The sequence below is a fragment of the Coturnix japonica genome, chromosome 1, assembly GCF_054131305.1.
Source record: "Coturnix japonica strain WE chromosome 1, WE-NBRP24, whole genome shotgun sequence".
Lineage (NCBI taxonomy): Eukaryota > Metazoa > Chordata > Aves > Galliformes > Phasianidae > Coturnix > Coturnix japonica.
This window is the reverse complement of record NC_140663.1, coordinates 101,222,829-101,232,272: the sequence shown is the minus strand read 5'-3', so window position 1 is coordinate 101,232,272 and position 9,444 is coordinate 101,222,829. Positions and strand designations below refer to the sequence as shown.

General features: G+C 39.2%; 1 long non-coding RNA gene across 20 annotated transcripts in view; it reads right to left on the bottom strand.

Moving 5' to 3' along the window:
• Window positions 1-258: 258 nt before the first annotated feature.
• The window catches only part of LOC107324179 (uncharacterized), a 44,658-nt gene continuing 35,472 nt past the window's right edge, over window positions 259-9,444 (bottom strand). For 12 of the 20 annotated variants that reach the window (XR_014946547.1, XR_014946539.1, XR_014946543.1 and 9 more), the window contains 3 exons: window positions 7,991-8,110; window positions 3,608-3,878; window positions 2,072-2,459 (listed from right to left, as the gene is read on the bottom strand). This is a non-coding gene — a long non-coding RNA (uncharacterized LOC107324179). The other 8 variants (XR_014946527.1, XR_014946531.1, XR_014946536.1 and 5 more) reach the window with 4 other exon arrangements.

Here is a 9,444-nt window from a genome sequence, read left to right as displayed (position 1 = left end):
CAATTAAACCACCACCACACCCTCTCCCCCCCAAAAAATAACAGAAAAAAAAACAAACAAAAAACACACAAAAACAAAAACAACAGCCACCAGGAAGAGCAACAACTTGCAATTTCTCTTAGAAATTGCAAAGTCTTAAAAGTAAAATCTTCAGGGTCTGTTCGTCTCCTGAGATTAATTTTCATAAAGGTTAAATCAATACCACCAAGGTCAGAAAATGAAAGCTGGACAAAGAATGCCATCATCATTCCACCTCTGTGTAGTTTCTGTGGATCATCTTTTTATTGTTTCAACCGGCATAGGAACAGTAAGATTGCAAATGTCATAGGAATGCCTAGCAGTCTGTTTACTGCCCTTTCACAATATGATGACATTCCCCACTGGTCCTGAGTTATTACTGCAATGAACATTACTAATAATAACTAAAGATGTTCAAAAATGGCCTGTCAAGCTGAATATAAGACTAAAAGGTCATCAGAATACAGGATCACAGGTACTCTTTTTTGGTTTTACACTCAATAGGATTGCTTAGGATATGATCCTATGCATCTATCAACATGCATGTCCTTTGCCTAACTAGAACATGTTGGAAACTAAGCGGTTACTCATAAGGATTTTCCAAGGAGTACAGAGGAAAATAACCACAGAAATAAAGTTTTCTGTGGTTAAAGCTCTCAAATGTCCCTGAATCACAGAATCCTTGATATTGGAAGGAAGCTCTGGAGGTCACCTGGTTCAACCCCCTTTCACAAGCAGGGACACCTGAAGCCACTTGCCTGGGTCCACATCCAAGCAGCTGCTGAGGAGGCAGACTCCACCAACTCTAGAGCACAGTGCAGAGCAGCACAGCAGTGCTTCCTGGTATTCAAACAGAACTTCTTGTGTTCCGGTATATGCCCATTACATCTTGTCCTGACACTGAGCATCGCTGCAAAGAGTCTCATTCCATTTTCTTCACACCCAATCCTTCAGGTTTTTATAGATGTTGATGAGATCCCCAGCTCTCTCAGCCTCTCCTTGCAGGAGAGTTGCTCCTGTCCCTTGATCATCTCTGTTGGCCTTCTGTTGGACTTTCTCCATTATATCCTTGTCTGTCTTGTTCTCGGAAGCCCAGAACCGCAGCACTACAGGAGTGGCTCACCAGTTATGAGCAGTGGAGGAAACCTTACTTTTCTTGACCTGATGGAAATTGTCAAATGGTTATTTTGCATCAATATTTTCTGTTCCAAGAGTTAAAATTAATTCAGGAGGAGTTTTGCTGTCTTCTCCTATTGAAGAATTATGAAAAATGAGGTACAATCAGAGAAAGGGAACAAGGAGTGTCAGGGCAAGGAATGTCAGAGATCTGAGCTGGTGGGACCATGGGAAGAAGTGAGGAGGAACAGTGCTGCCAGCTGCTCTGTCACAGCTGCTCAAGAGCTGCTGCCTGCAGGAGGTGACTGTCTGCCTTACTCCCTGTGGATTATTGTGTTCGAGCTCTCCAACAATTCTTACAGTGTTCACTTAGGGATCTCGTATTTTCTTTCTAAAGTATTTGGGGTTTGGGTTTTTTTTTGTTTCAATTTTTAATTTTGCCATTCCCTTCTAATTTAACAAAAAAGCCAAGGTAAATGGCATTATTGCCTCTATGTCTACTTCCTATAGTATCTTTCAAAAATTGCTTGGACAGGAAGGAAAATGTTTATGTATGTAGATTTAATATATAAGAGGATTATAAAAAAGCACTAACAACTTCAGCACAAGGAATTTTCAGGGAAATTAATGACTAGCTGAAGTTAATGGCCCTGAGCTTCACATTGGCCCATCAACTCTCCTGGTCAGTCATTAATTCCCAGGAAATACCTTGTACCTTGATTGTTATTGCTTTAATACATTAAATTCAAGTTAAAGGCTTGACTTAATGTTTAGCCACTGTAAAGCAAAACACAAGGAAATGTTCCCACTGGACATATTTAATGCTAAATGTATTTCTATTTACCTTCTTTTCTATAGATATTTAAACAGAAGTATTGAACCTGTTTACCAATTTGCCTTGTTTTTGCTGATCATAATAGCACACACACACACAAAATCCTCCACACAACTTCGTATTTATTAAATATTTAATGTAAAAGATCTGAGTTCATATATGACTGAATGCACAAAACATAGACAACGACTGTACTTAGTAGGTGAGGTGAAGACATTAAAAACTGATCAGAACTAGTACTGCTGTATCTAATTAGTATCATACCGGTTTCATTATTACCAAGAATAAGACACTATGACTATTTACAGGTGTCAGCTGAAAGTGAAATGTCAATGTTCATTTTGGGCCCAAACCAACTGAAAGATGGAAATCTGATGATACCAGTTGTTCTTATGAAATTTCTGCCACAGTGGCCTCCATCAAAGAGAGGAAAAAAACACTGTCTACAGGGTTTTTTTTTCTGCTGTGTTCTGAGAATCCCAAGTTGGATCTGGAAGAAAAAAATCCATCTAGGTTTAGAGTGAATTCTTGTCAAGAAGCATTGTTCTATCTTTCTCTGCAGGGTAGAAGCAAGGAAGGAAAAAAGTAGTTCTAATCAGACTCTGTTTATTTACTCAGAAAATAATGTCTTTCTTAATATATTTTATTTTTTCTAGCAGCATTAAAAATATATACATTTTCTTAAGTCATTTTATATGTTACTTAATTACTCATGTGATGTAGTGGGCATTTTCAAACACAGCCAGTATATTTCCCTTCACTACACAAAGAAAATAAATGAATAAAAACATTACTATCTTCAACACTCAAATGGTAGAGTTTATATTTCATTCACTGGCCAAATAATGTGTTTTTTTCCACCATGGAAAGTAGTTGCACATGGGCTGAAAAATGTGTTTCTGAAATCCATCTTAAAATTTCATAGACAAACTTGGTTTCTTGTGCCACTTCCTTAAAGCTAACAGAGTTACGGCAGGGATAAATCTGACTTACTGTAACATGACTGTATACTAAAGTGAGTTTTTATTTGATATGTACATAAAAGCACACTGGAATCACTGTTAGATATCTGCATCAAGTTTTCAGAAGTCTGGCAAATGTCACATGGCCATTGCCATGCATTGCTGAAGACAGTATACAATCAAACGTCCTTGGAATGTGAGATGATGTTAAGTCAGGTCAAAATATGAGACAAAAAATTGCTTACAAATGGATTCAGACAACTTTGTCTATATTTTGACTGAAACTCTCCTGATGAGTGACTTTGTGTAAGTCACCTAAACTATCTATGCTTCACCTTTGCCAGACTGTAAAATGAATAAAATACTCATGAGATAAATACACTGAGGAAAAAAAAAACAACACCTCTATTGTGACTTTGAATATGATTTTTCATACTGGCAGTTATGTCAGTACAAAACTTGTAATTTTGCACTAAAATCAATTCCTCATTATCTAGGAACAGGAGATGGGACAATTTATACACTAGGTTCATACAGGCATTGGAAGCAGAGTACAAATACTTATAGTGTTCCTGCATCTCTGGCTTTGAGCTAGAGGCAAGGAGGCCTCCCAAATGATGAATGTGAAGCCACTGGCCATCTTTTCACCCAACAACACACCATCTGAATTACTTACCTGACATAAATGACTGCAATGATAATCTCTCCCCACACAGGGCAAAACTGCTTTAAATTCTCCATTCTTGTAAACAGGGTTTCTTGCCTTTTCCTGATGAAACTTTTGTCATGCACTGGGTAATCCATCTGGTCTTTTATACGACTGGTGTCAACTGTGCCTCTTCATGCACTTGGCTTTGGATGTGCCATTGTTCCTTTCTCCATTGGCTGTTCTTCCACCACCTTGAGTACCATCCGTATTTCAGCCTTTGCTCATCTAGGGGACATGCCTGTGGACATGCATCACACATTGGAATGGTGGAAGAGGAGAGTGGTGGCCAAGGGCCACCTGCAGGAGACAAACATTGCTGGTTGTGTGCTTGCCACAGCCTCACTCCATGCGCCAGGTCCCAAACCAGCAAGCTCAAACAAGAAGCAGGACAGGTATGCTGGAGATCTGAGACACTGCAGGGTCAAGCGGCAGGGGAATTGCATCCAGGGGTAGGCTCACATCCATATGAGTATAACAGGCAGGCTACTCATTTGGTAGACGATAACTTGCATTTGCATGAAGCAGTAATTTCAGGTTTCAAGTAAAGAAGGTTTAGAAATAGAGGATGCAAGACAGTCACGGAGGAGAAGGTTTCTAGTTAGAGAGAAGTTGGCAGCAAGGCAGTGCAGATCTTATTTGAAGAAATGCAGTGAACAGAACAGGTTGTCACAGATCTCAGCACATGAAAATTTTGGAATTGGTTTCCAGTGTGAAAAAGTGGAACTGTGTACTAAACCATAATTTTCATTCAATTGGAGACACTGTCTTTTGTGGTGATGTAAGCAACCTTTCAAAATGTTAGCTGAACAGCAGCCCAGCACGAGGAATTATGCCCAAGTCTTCAGATGGCCTGAAGAGAGAGCTCTCTGAGAGGCTGTAAGCCAATCTCATTCATCTCATTAGGGTGTTCCAACTAAAGGCCAAAGATGATAATTGAAATGTCAACATTAGCTTTTTAATTGCACAACAAACAATATCGTTTATCTCTGTAGTTATCCTACACTCAGCAACAGAAAATGCTTCATCTACTCTGGTAGGTAGATGCAGTCTCAAACAATTCTGAGAGCTGTTGTATATCTTCACCTCAAAACTGTGTCTAAACTAAAACACTGTAAGGTTTCTATTAAAAAAAAAAAATCCTTAGTTTTCATACAGAAATCACTAACTCAGATTTTTCATTGCTGCTGAAAATCCTTACCATCCCCTCCATCCAGATACAAAAGTATTCACATGCAATCTTTTGCATTCATTATTTATTAAAATACTATGTAAGTAAGTTTAATAATTCATTCTTTAATAATTTACAATATTTTTATAATAATTTTTACAACATATTGAAATTTTCTTTAGTACAAATAATGGCGTCATGCCAGAAATTGAAGAACACTCTGAAATAAGTTGCATTGAATTTAATGAAAAATAGTAACAGTAAGCACCATTACTCTCTGAAGGCATGGGATTGCAAAGGGACCAATGAAAAAAAATCCTTATGTGAAAGCCAGTCTCATAACTCTCTAGTTCCTTGATACATCAGCCACGGATAACATCTTGCAGGGTTCTTCAAACAATACCGTTTCTAATTAAAGTTTAGTTATGATCTATACAAAATGGGGAGAGTACTTCTCAGGAGCTGCAGAGCACCCACAGCCACCTGATTTTCCTGCTTTAAGGGAGCAAAGTCTGGGCCAGGAGGGTAGAGTTCAGTGATGCTCTAAGGTCCACCCGCCAGTGATACACCCATAGGGATGACTCTGACCATGCCAGCGTTCTAGCTCACCTAGGGAGGCCAATGTTACTTAGGAGATGTGTGGTCTAAGCACAGCTCTGGCACAATGAGATACTGCAGCTTACTGCCTGTTCTGAAGGCAGGCTGCTTTCATGCCTCTGAGGGTCTAATCTTGAGCATCTCAACTGGGACAGCAACTCTGCATCCCACAGATCCCATCAACCACTATGGGAGTTAATGGGTTGCAGGTGGGACTGCCTTTCCTTCCTTTTGACTCAGGAAGGAACCTGATGCCACAAAGTCATTCTTACAACAACATGATGAGTACAAATTAAAAACTATGACACCCTCCCACACACTCATTCAGTAGAACACCATCAGACACCTTTCCACACCCTCCCCCTCATCACATCCATTCTAAATTTTTCCAAAAGATCTGAAGTTGGTAACACTATTGTCCCAGTCATGTTTTCCTCTTGTCATCTGGTACAATTTGGTGTAATCCACAGTCTTTTTTCATATGTTCATATTTACACTGAGACAACCTTCATGCTCTCATCTCTATTTAATCTTTTTGGGATTATACCTCTACACAGCACAGTCTGCTTTTACTCAAAAAGTCTACCCTAAACTCACTTCCATTGTGTATTGTGGATGCAGTCTCTTGATAAAATGGACTCCCACAGGTATAGAAATTGTGGTTGAATTGTTTGTTCTTTTTAAAATGTGAGGAAGTCAGCTGATCGCTTTAGCATGAAAAATTATCTAATGGGCTCATTTGTTGCTGTTTGGGGCATGGGAGATGTAAGGGGCATTTACAGCTGGGTAGCACCAAGATTCGGTAGGCAGAGAATGAGAAACTCCAATTGCTTCCTTCTCTGATTAAATGTCACCTAGGCCCCTACAAATTATAAATCTTAAAATACAAATTTGAAGCTAATCATAATTTGCCATTAAGTCATGCATACAAGTACAGGGGAAAAAAGAGTTTTAGTGCTAGAAACAACTGGGTAATCAAAAATGTGACTGAGTGATTCCAGCTTCAGAATCTGTGCCTTTTTGAAACAAATATTCCAGTTTCACAGTACAAGCAATACAGCCTGCTAGCATCCAGCTTCATGTATGAATCTGATGGCAAAACTTCTCTATCTGGAATCTTTTGTCCAATAAGAGACTCATACAACCACTTTACTACAGCACTTCCTTTCCTAGAATAGAGATCATGGTTTGAGACATTTGTCTCAATTAAGTTGCTTGTCAGTTAAACACTCATCCCAGTCTAAGATAATTATGTATCATTTAAAAACAAACTCATGGAAAATAAGTCCTATAAAGTTGTTTGCTATCAATTTAGATAATTAGCCATAGTTATTGTGACACATTAGACTGAGAATATCTGCAGATCGTATCAATTTAACATTTGCTGATCAAATGGCTCAAAACACAGGTTAAATCCTCACAGAACTGCAATCCAACATAAAGAGTATAAAGTTGTACTGTAACAACTGAACTTGGGGACAGTGCTGAAATTTGGCTCCCTGATTTATTTCCAAGGAAACAAATATCAGCCAGAAACCATAGGTGGGAGACTCAGAAGATATTCCTGACTGACAGTTATTACAGGGAACACAAGGACATATCAGAGAGATTAGCCTGATATTAACGTGGGAGAACACTAAGGTAGAGAAGCTTTCTGTAATTCTGAGAATAAACAATATTTGTGATCCAATGAGAAGAACGGCATTATGTTCCACTGAACAAGGCATCCCATAAGAGATGATGGACTCTGACACCCATGCAGTTACCTAGATGCCATCTTTATATTTTGTAGGGCCAGGACACTTCTTTCTTGTACATTATTACATTATTATTACAAACCATATACATAATTTCATATTCTTTCCACCTCTAAATTGGTCTGTGGTCTGCCTACTTGACTAGAGAAGTGTAACTGTCTTGCTTGCTAGAATATATGTTTTCATGTATACCTTAATTAAATGGGAATATTCTGTTTAGTCTTTCCATAATTTTCAAACTTCACAAACTGGATACAATCTAACTTTTAAGTTCCTTTGAATGCCACAGCAGCGTTACCTTTTGATATCTATAACCTAATACACTTCATGATGCTGTAGTATTGGAATTGATCAGGGTGTCCTGCATTTTAGGGTACTTAAATGTGTGTCTTCTGAGATATTTTTTTGCATGTGTTTTCTGCTCTGAAGCCTTTTCCTTTCAAAATTGACCTATCTGAATTTGCTCACTGGTGTGTTTTATTTTGTTTTAATGAGAGCAGAAGTTGTCAAATGCATTCTCACAATGTCATGTGTGGGAGCACTCTTGTAAATCTCGCCATCAGGTCACACATAAGCTACCGCTGATCATGATTCCCTATATTTTCCAAAGCACCGGGGAATCAATCAAATAATCATTGATTTTTCTTCTATTATTTCTGTTCTTGTTTCATCCCTTAATATTCTGAGCCAAGAACAAATTCCTGATGCTTAAACCATAAAACTCTCTCAATTCTGTACCCAGGTACTAACCCTGTTTCTTAGTTTCTGTTCTGGGGAAAGAGAAATAAATTCTGGCTCATTGTAGCCAGTAGCAAAACAGCTGCCTACCTCAGTAGAGCCAGAATGTCATCCAGAAATTTCCTTTCATGCTGCCTGGAAAGCTTTATGCTGGAGTAGTTGGACCTCTGGGTGCTGCATCATCATTTGAACTGCTTGGGTATTTTCCTGCTATTTAAGGGGGGAAAAAAAAGAGAGAGAGAAAGGACAGGGACTTATTATTTTATTTATTATTATTGATGCTGTTGTGCTTGTTGGCTTGCTTTGATTTGGGCTTTAAGAAAAAGGAATTAAAAATAGTTGTACAGAATAATATGAGTGGCTCCAAAAGTAATGCCTCCCATTTTCTGATGTTGGCCTATGATGTCAGAGCCAGATGTTGGTGATATGGTGGTAGAGTTTGAACCTTTCCCCCAACATCCCATTACATTTTGTTGCCACACGGCAGATAGCAGTAGACACACAGCCTGACACAGTGGCATCTGACATGGAAGTGCATGTGGAACAAAAGTATGTCACTGAATTCCTCCATGCAGAGAAAACTACACCCACTGACATTCATCAATTCTTACTGAACTAATGGAGACCAAAGAGTAGATGTGAGCACAGTGAGTGGTGTAATTCAGCAGTGGTGACAGTGACATGAAAACAAGCCACATTTCATATGGCCACGCACAGTGCTCACACCACAGCACAAATTATCATCTTATGACTAGGGAACTGAGAATATCAGCTTCAGTGCATTGGAAATGATGGCAACACTGGAATATTGCAAATTGTGTGCCATGTGAGTACCATGAATGCTCACACAAGAATAGAAAGAACACAGTACTCAAGTTTGTCAGGATGCACTGAACCAATAGGAGGCTGAAGATGACAGTTTCCTGGATCACATCATTGCCAGTGATGTGATGTGATGTCACCATTACCAGACAAAGTCAAAACAGGAGTCCATGGAGGAGGGAACATGTGAATTCCCCATCAAAGAAAAAGTTCAAGACACAGCCCTCAGTAGGTAAAGTGATGTGTGCTGTCTTTTGGGATAGAAAAGGGGTGATCCTTCTGGATTTCCTGGAACCTGGATAAATCGTCAACTCTGACTGTTACTTCACAATGCTGATTGAGCTGAAGGTTCAAACTTCCAGAGTCAACCAGAGAAAAAGACAACTATTCTCTTGCAACACAGTGATACCAGGCCTCACACCAGTCTGAAGACTGTGAAGCACATTGCCAGTCTTGGCTGGACAGTCTGGCCACACCCACAGTGCAATCTGGATGTGGTGCCTTTTGACTTCCTTCTGTTTGGTACAATAAAAGATAGACTGTATGGGTGTGCAGTCAAATGCATAGTTGGAATAATGGAAGAATAGTCATAAATAGATAGCCAGAGGGTATCTATGGGAAAAACTCACCAACTCTGAGGCCTTCAGTCAAGATGGAAAATGTTGAGGATCAGACCTCCACAAGGAGCAATCTCCACAAAGAGATGCTGCCTTAGTGGTGGT